The 15,276-nt window shown below is 38.7% G+C and overlaps 1 long non-coding RNA gene across 2 annotated transcripts in view; it reads left to right on the top strand.

Moving 5' to 3' along the window:
- Positions 1–13,332: 13,332 nt before the first annotated feature.
- The window catches only part of LOC128643227 (uncharacterized), a 43,998-nt gene continuing 42,054 nt past the window's right edge, over positions 13,333–15,276 (top strand). For both annotated transcript variants that reach the window (XR_008399786.1, XR_008399787.1), the window contains exons 1-3: positions 13,333–13,502; positions 13,640–13,703; positions 13,817–13,880. This is a non-coding gene — a long non-coding RNA (uncharacterized LOC128643227). The remainder of the gene's footprint in view (positions 13,503–13,639; positions 13,704–13,816; positions 13,881–15,276) is intronic.

Below are 15,276 nucleotides of genomic sequence, written 5' to 3'. Positions count from 1 at the left end.
TGAACCCCACTAATGTTTATAGAGAAAAGAGACTTATTGGAACCATGTATGACAAACATGGGGATATTTGTGAATATTTATACCAGTAATATAATGATAGGAATCATGCAGCTATGAAAAATTATTGCAATTCCTATATCTAGCATGATTCTGCAGACCATGTCACCTTTTAGGCACCCCTACTTGATTTTCAACCAATATATCAAGAAAGATAAGACAAATAGAAAGATAGAGAGTGAGTAAGAGAAAGAGAGAATGAGGTTGAGGTTGAGAGAAAGAGAGAGAGAGAGAATGAGGTTGAGAGAAAGAGAGAGTGAAGGAGTGAGAGAAAAAGAAAGAGAGCGAGAGAAAGAGAGAGAGAAAAAGGGAGAGTGCGAGAGAGAGAAAGTCATAGTGAGTGAGAGAGAAAAAGACAGAGAGAGCAAGTGAGAGATATAGACAAAGAGAGAGAGAGATGGAGAAATAGAGAGTGAGAGAAAGAGAGTGAGTAAGAAAGAGAGAGAATGAGGCTGAGAGAGAGAAAGAAAGAGTGAGAGAAAGAGAGAGTGAGAGAGAGAAATAGTGAGAGTGAAAGACAGAGTGAGTGAGAGAGAGTGAGAAAGAGAGAAAAAGACAGAGAGCTAGAGAGAGAGAAAAAGAGAGTGAGAGATGGAGAAAAAGAGAGTGAGAGATGGAAAAATAGAGTTAGAGAGTAAGAGAGAGAGAAAAAGGGTGAGAGAGAGAGAGACTGCAATTTATATGTTTAGTATATGTTCTGAATAAGTAACAAGTGTATGTTGAGATTATTTTGATAATCGGAACGGAGATACACAAGGTATGTTCCCATTGGCACCATTAGGGAGTGTCAGTGGGAGGTAACACAATTAAGTTAACATAGCTGTGCCTCTTAATTTTGAAATATGATTGGTAGAAATTTGTATAAAAGGTAGTATGTTAGGTTTGTTCATTATGCATGATGAAACGGCTAGGACAGCCGAGAAACGCGTTGCATATTTGGGGTATCTTATGAGAGCATTACCCCTTAATCTGTGCACTTTTTTATGGTTTTAATAAATATTTGATTTTAACTTTTACTCAAATCGGAGGGCCATTATTCATGCTACCATCCCATCAGCCTGTATATATCCTCCTGTAGAGAGCCGTAATACAGTGAGCTTGGAGTACTGAGTCTCCAGACTGCCTCTATCAGCACATCTGTGTGAGTACCCTGTGATATTGCATTAATTCCAATTGGCATACTGATATACACATGAAGCACTCTCTGTGTTGTGTATCTAGGATCTGTCACCTTTTTGTGATTGGTGTGGAGTGGAGCAGCCGGAATCTTGTGTATCCTGAGAGAGAAGGAATTTTGGATTGCCACTCCTAGGCTCAATTCTAAAGACCCATTTTGGTTATCACATCCTATATGGACATTGTGGGACTATATATGATTTAAGATACGTTCATATTGTGACTGGTAGCACCTGTATTGTTTTAGTGCCTTCCTAAGGGAACTTATTGTGGTTGGTAATACCTGCATTATTTTAGCGCCCCCTAAACTTCAATTCCCAGTTTTCACTACATATTCATGCCACATACATACACCCTAGTGAAACATTGCAATTAAACAACCTGCTCACTAATACATAAACACACACACACTGCATTTACACGCACACTGCTGTATATGCCCAACAGAGCACATTGTCAGCTACTTAACAACCAATACACAATCTCTAAACTTTCTCAACTCAGCATTTTGCTGCAAACAGAAAAGTTATCTACCATACTAGCCACAAATCCAGTCCCAGTTTTTTATTACCAGTGATAGGGGCTGTAAGAAAACATCACATGCAGTTCTGCTCACTGGAGCACACTCACTGTGAACAATTTATACATGTGCAGCCTTCCAATTAGACACATGCGTTTCGATTCGTTCCGAATCCAAATTCGGACAAATTTGTTACATTCGGAGATTCGGATTGATTCGAATTTCCGAATTATGGTAGTACCGAATCTACCGAATAAATCTGAATTAGTTCCGATTTATTCGGTAGATTCGGATGGCCATGGATTACACTAGTATTGTACAGTATATTAGGTTATATCACTCTGCTATGGGTTACACCTAATATACAGTACATAATACTAGTCTAATACACAGCACATCCCACCTAACACATACTGAATTTCCGAATCGAACCGAATCCAGCCGAATTTATTAGAATCCGAATGAATCCGAAATGAATTCATTCAAATTTTTCAGAATTCGAATCGATCCGAACCGAAATTCGAAAACATCCAAATCGATCCGAACCGAAACTAATTTTTCGATCATGCACAAGTCTACTTCCAATGGATTGTTATAAAGAGTTCAAAGCAAATTCCTAGCAACAAATTGAGACACAGCCTCCTATACCAGCAGATAAAGCCCAAGCAGTAATCAATATATATATCTCCAATACTGCTTGTGTGAAAGTTATGAGGAATGCCAGGAGATTACAGCATACTTAAGCCAGCAGGCTTCCCTCCTTTCACACAGCTGCCACCCCCTGGACACATGACATCACTGTGCCGAGAGAGGAGGAGACTATCTCCTGCTGTGGGGAGGGGAAAAACCCTTCCTGCATGACATCAGCAACAGGGGAGGGACAATGAAAATGTATTTTGTCACTCACTGTGGCTGCTTGTAGATTTTAGGAGAGAAACGGGAGGAGTATACGAAATAACTGTTGCCCTTAGAAAAGCAAACTACTACTCCATTAGAAGACAACACTTCCTTTTAAAGACAAGTTTCATATTGGCTAAGAGGTAACATCTAGAGTGACAGTTCACCTCTACCTGCATTATCTGTTGTTTGATGGGGTGAGTTACCATGGAGACCTATGATGTCACAGAGGAGTTTTTGCTCACACACAGGTATTAGCTCTTGAGTCAGTGATCTCATCACACTTGCTATGACAATGGATAGGACGTTAGCAGCTTCTCATAGAAAAGCTTTTCAGCAGCTGTTTTATTGTCTTCAGACCAGTGGTTTGTGTTGCTTGTGTGGACAACGCTATAACTTGTGTGACTCTTTATCAGAAGTGGTCGCTGAAGAGATTTCTCTGGATAAGATTCAGGATCGCTTGAAGATGATTAAGTTGCCAATACTTTCTTTTGTGATGCAGTTGTGGAAATAATCTTCATCAAAGCCAAAAATGTGACTTGGCCATTTTAACTAGAAGAACCTTTGGGTTAAAATCATGATCGGCATACTTGGTTTCTGAAGGCAGATTTTGTCACTTTCATTTCAGGGAAAGATTTTATTCAGGCCAGGTTTGGATACAATTATTTCTATGCCTGTTTTCAAATCATAGAGGTTTCTCTGATTCGGATGTTGACACTCTTCTTCAAGGTAGGAATCCTTTGACTAGGAAGATTTATCATAAGGCCTAGAAAAAATATTTCCTGGTGTCACAGTAAGAGTTTCCTTGGAATACCTTTAAAGTATGTAGAATTCTTTAGTTTCTTCAAGATGAGCTAGATAAGGGTTTATAAGTTAGTTTCTTGTAGGGTTAAATTCTGCTTTCTCAGTTTTCTTACACATAAAGATTGCCAGAAAGACAGACCCTTGGGGCAGTGGTAGGGAGTATCCAATACAGCAGTAGTAGATGGCTGGGTAATCACAGTAATAGAAATCTAGTAACTGAGATATCTAGTAACTGAGACTGAGTATACAATATAGCTGTAGCAGATGAATGGATAATTACTGTAATACTTGTCTAATAACTGAGATATGTTGCAGGGCCAGTGTATACAATACAGTTGTAGCAGTTGAATGGCTACAATACCAGTAATACTTGTCTTATAACTGGGATATGTTGCAGGGTCAGGGTATACAGTTGTATAAAATGACTGGATAATCACAACAATGATTGCAGAGTTTAAAGTATACAATATAGCGGTGTACAGCAGAATAAATAAAACAAAATACAGCAGGGTACGTGCGGGCAGTAGAAAACAGGCAGAGGAATTCAAGCAGGACCGGTATGACTTGAAATACACAGGGAAAAGGCTTGTTAGAACAGACACAGAGTGAACTGCAAAGCTGGTGCATTAAGCCTAGGCCTGAAAATGTCCTAAATAGAAACTGAATCAGAGATCAGGCAGGAAATAATCATACAGGTTCCAGCAGAGGAGGTTAATGCCCAAAGCAAGCTGAGCTACTGAAAAGACCAGTGACATCCATGAAGAGACAAGGGCAACAACCAGGCAGACATGACGCAGGTGTTTTTTTACCATTAGACAGTTGTTCAATCCGGTATCTCCTCCTTGGAACCTTTTTGACCTTATGGGTGTTATAACCTACACCCTTTGCACCTATACATGGTTTGGATAGTCAACTTCTGTCTGGAAGATATCTTTTACATAATCTGGATGTGGTAAGGGCTCTAAAATTGTCTTCAGGGGCCACTAAGAATTTTCGTCAAACTTCTACCTTATTTGTTAATTTTTTTCTGGATCTCTTAAGGGTCAGAAAGCTTTAGAAATTAAACTTGTTTCTTGGCTAAAGCAAATGATTAGTAAGGCTGGTAACGAGGATGGAACCTCCAGAGCGTATTACAGCTCATTCTACTAGATCTGTTTCTAGTTCTAGGGCCTTTAGGAATTAAGCTTCTGTGGAACAAATCTGCAAGACATCTACTTGGTCCTCATTACATTACTTTACTACATTTTATCATTTTTATGTTTTCTCACTTGAGAGTGTGTTTGAAGGAAAGTTCTGTGGGCAGCAGTATCTGTATCTGGTCATTGGTTTTCCTGCCTTAACTTCATGTCCTTCCTTTTCATGGTGATCTTGTGGACTCCACAGCTTGGGTATAAGATCACACATGTGATGGCTCTCACCAAATTATGAAAGAATAACATTTTTTTGCTTTCCTGGTATATACATTTCCTTTATGGTTATGAAAATCCATGAGACCATCCAATTTTTTTTTATACTTAGTTGGCGGAAGTTCTAGTTGGCACTTCATTTGCCCTGCTTTGAACTTTGCTGCTTTTCTGCTATTTTTTTTCCTTAGCCATACATTTGAGTGGGGTAATCAGGGAAGTGGGAGGAATTAAAAGCTGTTGGTATTTATTTTGGGTATTTTTTTACCTCCTCCTAGTGGACTGGAGTTTAATCCCACGTGATGGCTTGTGGACTCTCACCGCCATGAAAGAAATTAATTTATCAGGTAAGCATAAATTTACTATTTTTTGTTGAGCTTCTCATTTGAAATAAAAACTAAACTAATTTTATAAGTACTTTAAAAAAAATAATGACATTGATGTAAATTTGTAGTAATGCTACAAATTTCCTCACCCTGTTTTCTATGTTTTAAAACTAACTTTATATGTTTTATTTTTTTAACAGGTCTTCCCAAAAAGTTTTTAATAGAACTGTTCATTAAACCATCAGAATGGAGGAAGAGGTAAGTTGTTTTAATTACCACCTATGTTTAGTACAGCAATCTTGAGTATTTTCAGGCGCTCGTGACAACAAGAGATACTTCCAAATCCCTAAAGTCAAAAACCACAAACAGCGGCCCACAGCACCTTAGTTTATTATATCTTCTTTATTAAAGACAGATAAAATACAGAATGTGACGTTTCGAGGGTTTCCCCCTTGATCATGCATGATTAATGGGGAAACCCTGACACGTTGCATTCTGTATTGTATCTGTCTTTAATAAAGTAGATATACTAAACTAAGGTGCTGTGGGCCTATTTTAGGTTAAGCGCTTTTTAAATTTGTGTTTTTGATAAAAGTATTTGCTTTTGGAGAGCTGCCTACACCTCTAGAGGACCTAAATGGAAGCCAAGCAGAGTGATATTCTATGTAGACAACTGGAATGGTAGACAGTTTGTGGTGCTGGGAGAGGGAAGGGGATTTAGTTTATTAAGTTTTTTTTCAACTAGTGCTTTTCATTAATTGCTTTAAAATTAGAATAACGTTTTTATTTTATTCTCAAAAGGACACCAAGCACAGTGACAAGTCCCCTCTTCCTCTGAACGGTATTAGATTAGTGGTGGGGTGATGTAGGAGGGAAAGAGGGGGTAATTGTCTCACTGGTTGATGCACCTTTTGGATATTTTGAAAGACTATGTAATCTTAACATTACTAATGTTTAAAGGGACAGTCTAGTCAAAATTAAACTTTAATGGTTCACATAGGGTATGCTAAACCTAGGTAGACTCATATTTTAATTTCTAAGCCCTTGAAAGCTGCCCCTTATCTCAGTGCATTTTGACAGTTTTTCACATTGCTAGTTCATGTGTACCATAAAGATAACATTGTGCTCAGTCACGTGGAGTTATTTATGAGTCAGCACTGATTGGCTAAAATACAAGTCTATCAAAAGAACTGAAATAAGGGGGCAGTTTGAAGAGGCTTAGATACAAGGTATTCACAGAGGTAAAAAGTATATTAATATAACTGTTGGTTGTGTAAAACTGGGGAATGTGTAATAAAGGGATTATATTTAAACAATTTATATTTAAAGGGATCTATTTAAACAATAAAAAATCTGAAGTAGACTGTCTCTTTAATGTGTGTCCGCTATATTAATTTGCAATGTAGGTTGTACTTACCTTTGCCATTTGTTGTTTTATTTATAATGTAGCCTTTACATGTCTAATTGTCTTTTTATTAGCATTTTTACATATTTCTATTTATACAATTTCTTTACTTTATTTTTTAAATTGCCGCCATATATTATTCTATATTAAAAATACTGTCATTTTTTTTTTCTTGTTAAAGAGATGTTAAAACAAAATAGCTTCATACTTTTTTTGTTGTTAATATTTTGCTCCTCTTTTGGAATCAATATGATACAAATCAAGTATTTTTTAGTAGAGCACTATATGGCAGCACTTTTGCAAGAAATTGCAAGAGCACTAAATGTCAGCACTATTTCCTGCCATGTAGTGCGCCAGATACCTACCTAGGTATCTCTTCAACATAGAATATCAGGGGAACAAAGCAAATTTGATAAGAAAAGTAAAATGGAAACATTTAGTTAAGATAATTTTTGGGTTTCATATTCCTTTAATCAAATTAGAGAGATTAAAGGGACACTGAACCCAAAATTTTTCTGTTGTGATTCAGATAGAACAGGCAATTTTAAGCAACTTTCTAATTTACTCCTATTATCAAATTTTCTTTGTTCTCTTGCTATCTTTATTTGAAAAAGAAGGCATCTAAGCTTTTTTTTTGGTTTAGAACTCTGGATAGCACTTTTTTATTGGTGGATGAATTTATCCACCAATCAGCAAGGACAACCCAGGTTGTTCACCAAAAATGGGCCAGCATCTAAACTTACATTCTTGCATTTCAAATAAAGATACAAAGAGAATGAAGAAAATTTGATAATAGGAGTAAATTAGAAAGTTGCTTAAAATTTCATGCTCTATCTGAATCACGAAAGAAAAAATTTGTGTTCAGTGTCCCTTTAATATTTGATGTGTTTAGATTTTCGTTTAATATTATAGCTAGTTATCATTTTTAACATTTCTTTAACATTGTTTTTATAATTAATTTTAAATTGTTTACGATTAAAAAATAATGTTTATTTTGTTTTCTTTGCCAAAAAGTTTTTTTTAAAAAAATAGCTTGCTTCCTTTCAAACGTGAGGAGATTTTTTTTTTATTTTTATTAAGCTCCTCTTTTGGAATCAATATTTAAATGAATTTAAGTAGTAGAAGTTTGTTTAGTTTTATATTGGTGAAGATCTGTACTAATCATGAGAAGGACACTAATCATGTAGCAAATTTCTTCACCCACTTGTTATGTTTTTGTAAACTAACTTTGTATGTTTCAATATTTTTTTAAACAGGTCTCTTTATCTCTTTACTTGAGTTTCCCAAGAAGTTTTAAATAGAACTGCCTGCAAACCCTTGGAATGGAGAAAGTGGTAAGGTACTTTCTTTCCTAAGATATGGTGAATCCACAGCATCATTAATTACTGTTGGGAATATCACTCCTGGCCAGCAGGAGGAGGCAAAGAGCACCACAGCAAAGCGCTGTTAAGTATCACTTCCCTTCCCACAACCCCCAGTCATTCTCTTTGCGTTCTGTGCAAGGAGGAGGTTAAGTTTTGGTGTCTGAAGAAGATTGGATTTATTTCACTTCAATCAAGATTTTATTATTTTGAAAGCCAGAGTAGGTTTGCTCTGATCTTTCCTCTCAAGATTGGGTCTAGTCCTACTCCACGTTAGTCTCTTCAGTAGGGCAGTGGTGGCTTTTAAGCATTTAGGAACTTGTGAAGTGGGCTTCGCTGCATTTTCCTAACATGTTGCTGCACTGGTCTAGAAAGCCTGAGTAGGTTTACTTTGTTCTTTCTGTTTTGTCACAGGTCTCTGTAAGGAGTGGCTTCCTTTCATGCCGGGTGAGCTGTCCTCCTGCCGGACAGCTAGATGTGCAGGTAAGTGCCTTCTGTCTTCTGGGGCTAGGAGGCTGGCATTGAAGGGGTTAAGGGCTCCAATTTGCACTTTATGTGGGACACATTATCCTTTATGAAGGATTTTTGCTGGGAGTGGGCAGGCACTTTTGGCTGTGAACATAGGAGACAAGTGTTAATCTCCTACTAGTCTAGGAAGGAGTTAATCTTTGTTGGGGCTCAGATTTTATTCTGTGTTATATAACATAGGATTTACAGGTCCAGATTATTAGGTAACACCACCTTTTATTAACATGCTGGATTCTGTTAGGAGAGATAGCTTACTTAGCGGCGTCACTCCTATGGGGCAGTTAAGTCTAAATCTGGAAAATACTAATACTCCGTTGGTAATGGGCTTTCTCTGAATATATTGTTATTTTATGGCCCGGTTTTTCAGCAGAATGAAGCGTGATGTATGCGCGCTTCATTCTCTTGCCGTTTGCTAGCTTCAATCTCGAAGCGGCACCATTTTGGGTTTTACTGTCCCAGGTTAACTTCGTCCTGTTTTCAGAACGCCGCATTCGCGGCACACAGCAGGGCGCTCGTAAAAAATGGTGCTTGTGTGAGAAGGGCTTTGTGCACATGGCCGCCTCAGCAGCACTAAACTAAGAGAGCGGAGTGGCGTTCTGTGGGCGTTGATAATACATTTTGTTATGTGGCACCACTGATTTTACATTTAAACATAAAATCCTGGTGAGAATATGCAGCGATGTGCAGGGACTATAGATGCTTTTTTTTTTTTTTTTCAATCTATCTAATGAAAGAACAGATAGGTTGTTGTCTTCTGAGCCTCATGTTTCCCAGGATGATGCTGTTCAGGCAATGCCACAGCTTTCTCCTTATCCGTCCCAAGCTTCTATGGCATCACATGCAGTACCTTGTGGTTCCTCTCAATCTCCTGGAGGAGTGTATTTGCCTACAGAGTTTGCTACTCAGGTATCCTCTGCGGTATCTGCAGCTTTATCTGGTTTTCCTTTCCTGCAGGGGAACAGGCAAGAGGACATTAAAGTATCAGATGGTAAGGTTTCTGCTCCACATTCTGCGACACAGGTCGCTCTCTCTCCTACGTCTGGTGAGGAGGATTTGAGATTTGGACAGTATAATTCCTTCATCTGATGCTGAATTTATCTCCTTCAGCTGTATGCTTGAACACCTTGTGTATTGTTAACAGAGGTTTTGGCTACTTAGACGACATCGATACTTATGTCATTGTCAACATTTGGAAGTTTAGTAAACTTATCATCACTGTTTCTTCTTTGAGGAAGTGTTTCTAGACGACGCACTATGGAAATTTTCGCCGGAATAGGAGAAGCTAGGGATACCTTTCTCCCTGTCTCCTGTCCTTTTAAGGATTTTCTTGTTACTGACTCCATTTGCATGCTGCCCTAAGTAGAAGGGAATTTTTCTACTATGGCTCCGAGAACTTCGATCCCCTTGGAGGGTAGCTGCTCCTTTATGGATCTATGGATAAGAAGCTGGAGGTTTCTTTGCTCTATTAGAGCAATGCCTTGTCTTATTAGACTTGCTGTGCTAGCCTGCCGGGCATTGTGGCTGAAATTTTGGTCGGCTGAGAAGCTTACCTGTGACTTAAGGGTACAGCATAGGCTTTATAGTTCTGCAGTTGCAGGTTCAATTTTTTATGTTTCCTCCATATTCACGCATCTGGTGTTTGCTCTCAAGGATGAGACCTTGATTGGATTTGGTCTGGCAGAATTATCCTTTGACTTTACGGGTGAAATAAGGTTTTTCTACCACTCGTCAAGAGAGTAAGACTACAGGAAAGTTCTACTTTTCTTCTTTCTGCAGGGTCAATAATGTTTGTTGGGATCCAACCGAACTTAGTCGAATCTAAGATTTCCTCCCAGGGGCAGATTTCTCCTTCTAGAGTATCTGCAATCCAGGTATGATGAGAGGTATTCCTTGAATTGGGTTCAGGACCTGCCTCTATGGGAGTAATGGTTCCAGTCACAGTTTTGGAAAGGGATCTAGGTATATTTACCTCAAGTTTCCCAGGTTCTGACCTTCAAAGTTGTATCCATTCTACTTTGGTTCAAGAGGGTCTTTTCATAACGAACATAGACCTGAAGGATGTGTATTTATTGTTCCCATGATTGGGATTTTCTCAGGTTTCTGAGTTTCACCATCCTAAAAAGACTTTTAAGTTTTAGGGTATTGCGTGGGTTTCTTCCTGGACAAAATAGGGTTCAGGTGTCACCTTTTCCTTCGAACAAACTCTCTTCTTTCCCATGGATGGGAAATGAATCTAGGGAAGAGTTCCTTTGTTCCATCTACAAGGGTGATTTTTTTTTGGTGCCTTTACAGATTCTCAAGTCTATTGTCCGGCCAGCAGCAAGCTCTGGTGGTCCGGTAGATAGTTTAGTCATCTTGCAACCAGAGGGTTGGGAGTTTGCATCTAGCTGCAGTTCATTTTCTTCACTTTTCAATGACTTAATATATGGAAGGAATTGGTCTGATTGTTACTATGGACATCATTCCTTTCGCTTTTTTCTATAAAATAAAGAACGTTTGGATCTGGCTCAAGAGGATAGCTCTAGATCAGTCGACAAGAGTCTCTCTCTCGTAGTGTTTTTTCCAGGAGTATCTGTCTCAGGGCACGTGCTTCTGGAGACATTCCTGGGTGATGTGACCACGGACGCCAACCTGCTGGGCTGGGAAGCAGTCTGGGTCTTGTTTAAGGCGCAGGGATTACGGACTCGGAAGTGTCTGCTCTCCTCTTTAACATCTTGGAGTTGATATTGATTTAAAATGCTCAGATGGCTTGGCCTCAGTCGTCCTTAGCTTGGTTCTAGTCAGACAATATCACCTCAGTGGTTTATATCAACCATCAGGGAGGAACTCAGAGTTCCTTAGCCATGCTGGAGGTGACTTGGATTGTTCAGTGGGCGGAAGCTCACTATTGCTGTCTGTCTTCCACTTTCCAGGGGTGGTCAATTGGGCTTCTGAACAGACAAATATTTCATCCTGGGGAGTGGGAATTCCATCCGGAGGTGTTCTACAGCTTAACCCTCAAATGGGGGATGCTGGAGTTGGATCTGTTGGCGTCTCGGCGAAATGCCAAGCTTCTAAGGTACGGTTCAAGTCAAGGGATCCACAGGCTGCTTTGATAGATGCTCTGGCGGTCCCTTGGGTTTTCAGACTGGCTTACCTATTTCCTCCATTTGCTCTCTCTTTTCCACGAGTCTTTGTACGTATCAAACAGGAGAGAGCATCAGTGATCTAATAGCCTCTTCATGACCTTGCAGGTTTGGGTATGCGGACTTAGTGGAGAGGTTGTCTCTCCCACCTTGGAATATGCCTCTGAGGAAGGACCTTCTACTTCAGGGTACCTTCCTTCATCCAAATTTTGTTTCTCTGAAGCTGACTGCTTGGAGATTGAACGCTTAGTTCTGTCTAAGCGTGTTTTTTCTGAGTCGGTCATTGAGACCATGATTCAGGCTCTCAAGCCTGTTACTAGAAAGATTTACCATAAGATATGGCGTCATATATTTATTGGTGTGAATCTAAGGCCTCTCTTGGAGTAGGGTCAGGATTCCTAGGATTTTGTCCTTTTTCCAGGGAGGTCTGGAAAAAGGTTTGTCAGTCAGTACTCTGAAGAGTCTGACTTATGCTTTATCTTTTTTGCTACATAAGCATCTGGCGGACATGCCAAATGCGCAATCTTTTTGTCAGGCCTTGTTCAGAATCAGCCCTGTGTTTAAGGAGCCTTTACCTTGTGTTTAAAGTTTTGCAGCAGGCTCAGTTTAAACCTTTATGTACAAAAAATGCAAAAGAATTTGCAAAACAAAGAAAAAGACTGCCTGTCTCTAAGAAGATATCCATTTAAACCTTTGTATTCCATAGATATTAAAGGTTTTGTTTCTTATGGCTATCTCTTCTGCTCTGAGAGTTTCGGAACTCTTAACTAGCAGTGTCATTCGCCTTATCTTATCTTTCATGCCGATAAGGCGGTTCTTCATACTTAGTTTAGGTTTCATTCCTAAGGTTGTTTCGGATAGAAATTTTAAGCAGGAAATTGTTGTTCCTTCTCTATATCCTCTCATAAGGAACGTTTGTGGCACAACTTGGATGTTGTGTGTGCTCTTAAATTCTTTTTGCAGGCTACTAAGGATTTTTGCCAGTCTTCTGCCTTGTTAGTTTGTTTCTCTGGGAAATGTAAAGGTCAGAAAGCTGCTGCTACTTCTCTTTCTCTCTGGTTGAGAAGTATAATTTGTTTGGCTGATGAGACTGCTGGACAACAGCCTCCAGAGAGAATTACGGCTCATTTCTCGAGAGCTGTTTTTTCTTCTTGGGCTTTTTAAAGATGAAGCTTCTGTGGAACAGATTTGCAAGACTGCAACTTAGTCTTCCTTTCTTTCTTTTTACAAATGTTATAAATTTAACACTTATGCCTCTGCTAAGGTTTCTTTTGGGAGAAGGTTCTTCAAGCGGTGGTGCCTTCTGTTTAGGTTACCTGTCTTGTCCCTCCCTAATAATCTGTGTCCTCTAGCTTGGGTATTGGTTCCCAACAGTAATTGATGATGCCTATCTTAGGAAAGAAAACTAAATTTATGCTTACCTGATAAATTTCTTTCTTTCCGGATATGGTGAGTCCATGGCCCTCCCTTTATTTTAAGACCGTTATTTCTAACTAAAACCTCAGGCACCTCTACACCTTGTGTTACTCCTTTTTTTCTCCATTTACCTTCTGTCAAATGACTGGGGCTTGTGGGAAGGGAAGTGATACTTAACAGCTTTGCTGTGGTGCTCTTTGCCTCCTCCTGCTGGTCAGGAGTGATATTCCTAACAGTAATTGATGATGCCGTGGACTCACCATATCCGGAAAGAAAGAAATTTAGCAGGTAAGCATACATTTAGTTTTATTTGCCATATCTTTTTGGGTTAAACTGTTTTATATGTGTTTTTGATAAAAGCATTTATATGTATTTTATATTTTGCTAAACTAACTTTGTATGTTTTATTTTTTTAAATAGGTCTTGAGTTTCCTAAGAAGTTTTAACCGGAACTGTTCTTCACACCCTTGGAATGGAAGAAGAGGTAAGATCTTTTATTTGCCATCTCTTTTGGGTTAAACCATTTTTACATTTGTGTTTTTTGATAAAAGCATTTAGATATGTTTTTATATTTTTTTAAACTAACTTTGTATGTTTTATTTTTAATATTTTTTTAAACAGGTCTCGAGCTTCCCAAGAAGTTTTAGACAGAACTGTTCTTCAAACCATTGGAATGGAGAAAGAGGTAAGCCATTTTATTTACCATTTCTTTGGGTTAAACTGTTTTTATTTGTGTTTTTTGATAAAAGCATTTATATTTTTTAAACTAACTATGTTTTTTTTTATATTTTTAAACAGGTCTCAAGCTTCCAAAGACGTTTTAGATAGAACTGTTTATCAAACCCTTGGAATGGAAGAAGAGGTAAGCTATTTTATTTACCACCTCTTTTGAGTTAATCCCTTTTCTCCAACATAGGTGTGTCCGGTCCACGGCGTCATCCTTACTTGTGGGATATTCTCTTCCCCAACAGGAAATGGCAAAGAGTCCCAGCAAAGCTGGTCACATGATCCCTCCTAGGCTCCGCCCACCCCAGTCATTCTCTTTGCCGTTGCACAGGCAACATCTCCACGGAGATGGTTAAGAGTTTTTTGGTGTTTAAATGTAGTTTTTATTCTTCAATCAAGTGTTTGTTATTTTAAAATAGTGCTGGTATGTACTATTTACTCTGAAACAGAAAAAAGATGAAGATTTCTGTTTGTAAGAGGAAGATGATTTTAGCAGAAGTTACTAAAATCGATTGCTGTTTCCACACAGGACTGTTGAGATGAAGTAACTTCAGTTGGGGGAAACAGTTGGCAGACTTTTCTGCTTAAGGTATGACTGGCCATATTTCTAACAAGACTATGTAATGCTGGAAGGCTGTCATTTCCCCTTATGGGGACCGGTAAGCCATTTTCTTAGTTAAATAAAAGAATAAAGGGCTTCATAAGGGCTTAAAAAACTAGTAGACATTTTTCTGGGCTAAAACGATTGCTTTGCTAGGCATATTTTGCAGATTCTAACTATTAATGGTTATTATAATCTTGGGGATTGTTTAGAAAAACGGCAGGCACTGTGTTGGACACCTTTTTCAGATGGGGGCCTTTTCTAGTTATAGACAGAGCCTCATTTTCGCGCCACTAATGCGCAGTTGTTTTTGGAGAGCAAGGCATGCAGATGCATGTGTGAGGAGCTAAGAATCACTGAAAAAGCTTATAGAAGGCATCATTTGGTATCGTATTCCCCTCTGGGCTTGGTTGGGTCTCAGCAAAGCATATAGCTGGGACTGTATAGGGGTTAAATGTAAAAACGGCTCTGGTTCCGTTAATTTAAGGGTTAAAGCTCTGAAATTTGATGTGCAATACTTTTAATGCTTTAAGACACTGTGGTGAAATTTTGGTGAATTTTGAACAATTCCTTCATACTTTTTCACATATTCAGTAATAAAGTGTTTTCAGTTTGAAATTTAAAGTGACAGTAACGGTTTTATTTTAAAACGTTTTTTGTGCTTTGTTGACAAGTTTAAGCCTGTTTAACATGTCTGTACCATCAGATAAGCTATGTTCTATATGTATGAAAGCCAAGGTGTCTCCCCATTTAAATTTATGTGATAATTGTGCCATAGTGTCCAAACAAAGTAGGGACAGCAATGCCACAGATAATGATATTGCCCAAGATGATTCCTCAAATGAGGGGAGTAAACATGATACTACATCATCCCCTTCTGTGTCTACACCAGTTTTGCCCACACAAGAGGCCCCCAGTACATCTAGTGCGC

This window comes from Bombina bombina, chromosome 12, assembly GCF_027579735.1.
Source record: "Bombina bombina isolate aBomBom1 chromosome 12, aBomBom1.pri, whole genome shotgun sequence".
In the NCBI taxonomy this organism is placed as follows: domain Eukaryota; kingdom Metazoa; phylum Chordata; class Amphibia; order Anura; family Bombinatoridae; genus Bombina; species Bombina bombina.
Note: the sequence above shows the minus strand (reverse complement) of the source record. Positions and strands in the feature narration are given on the sequence as shown.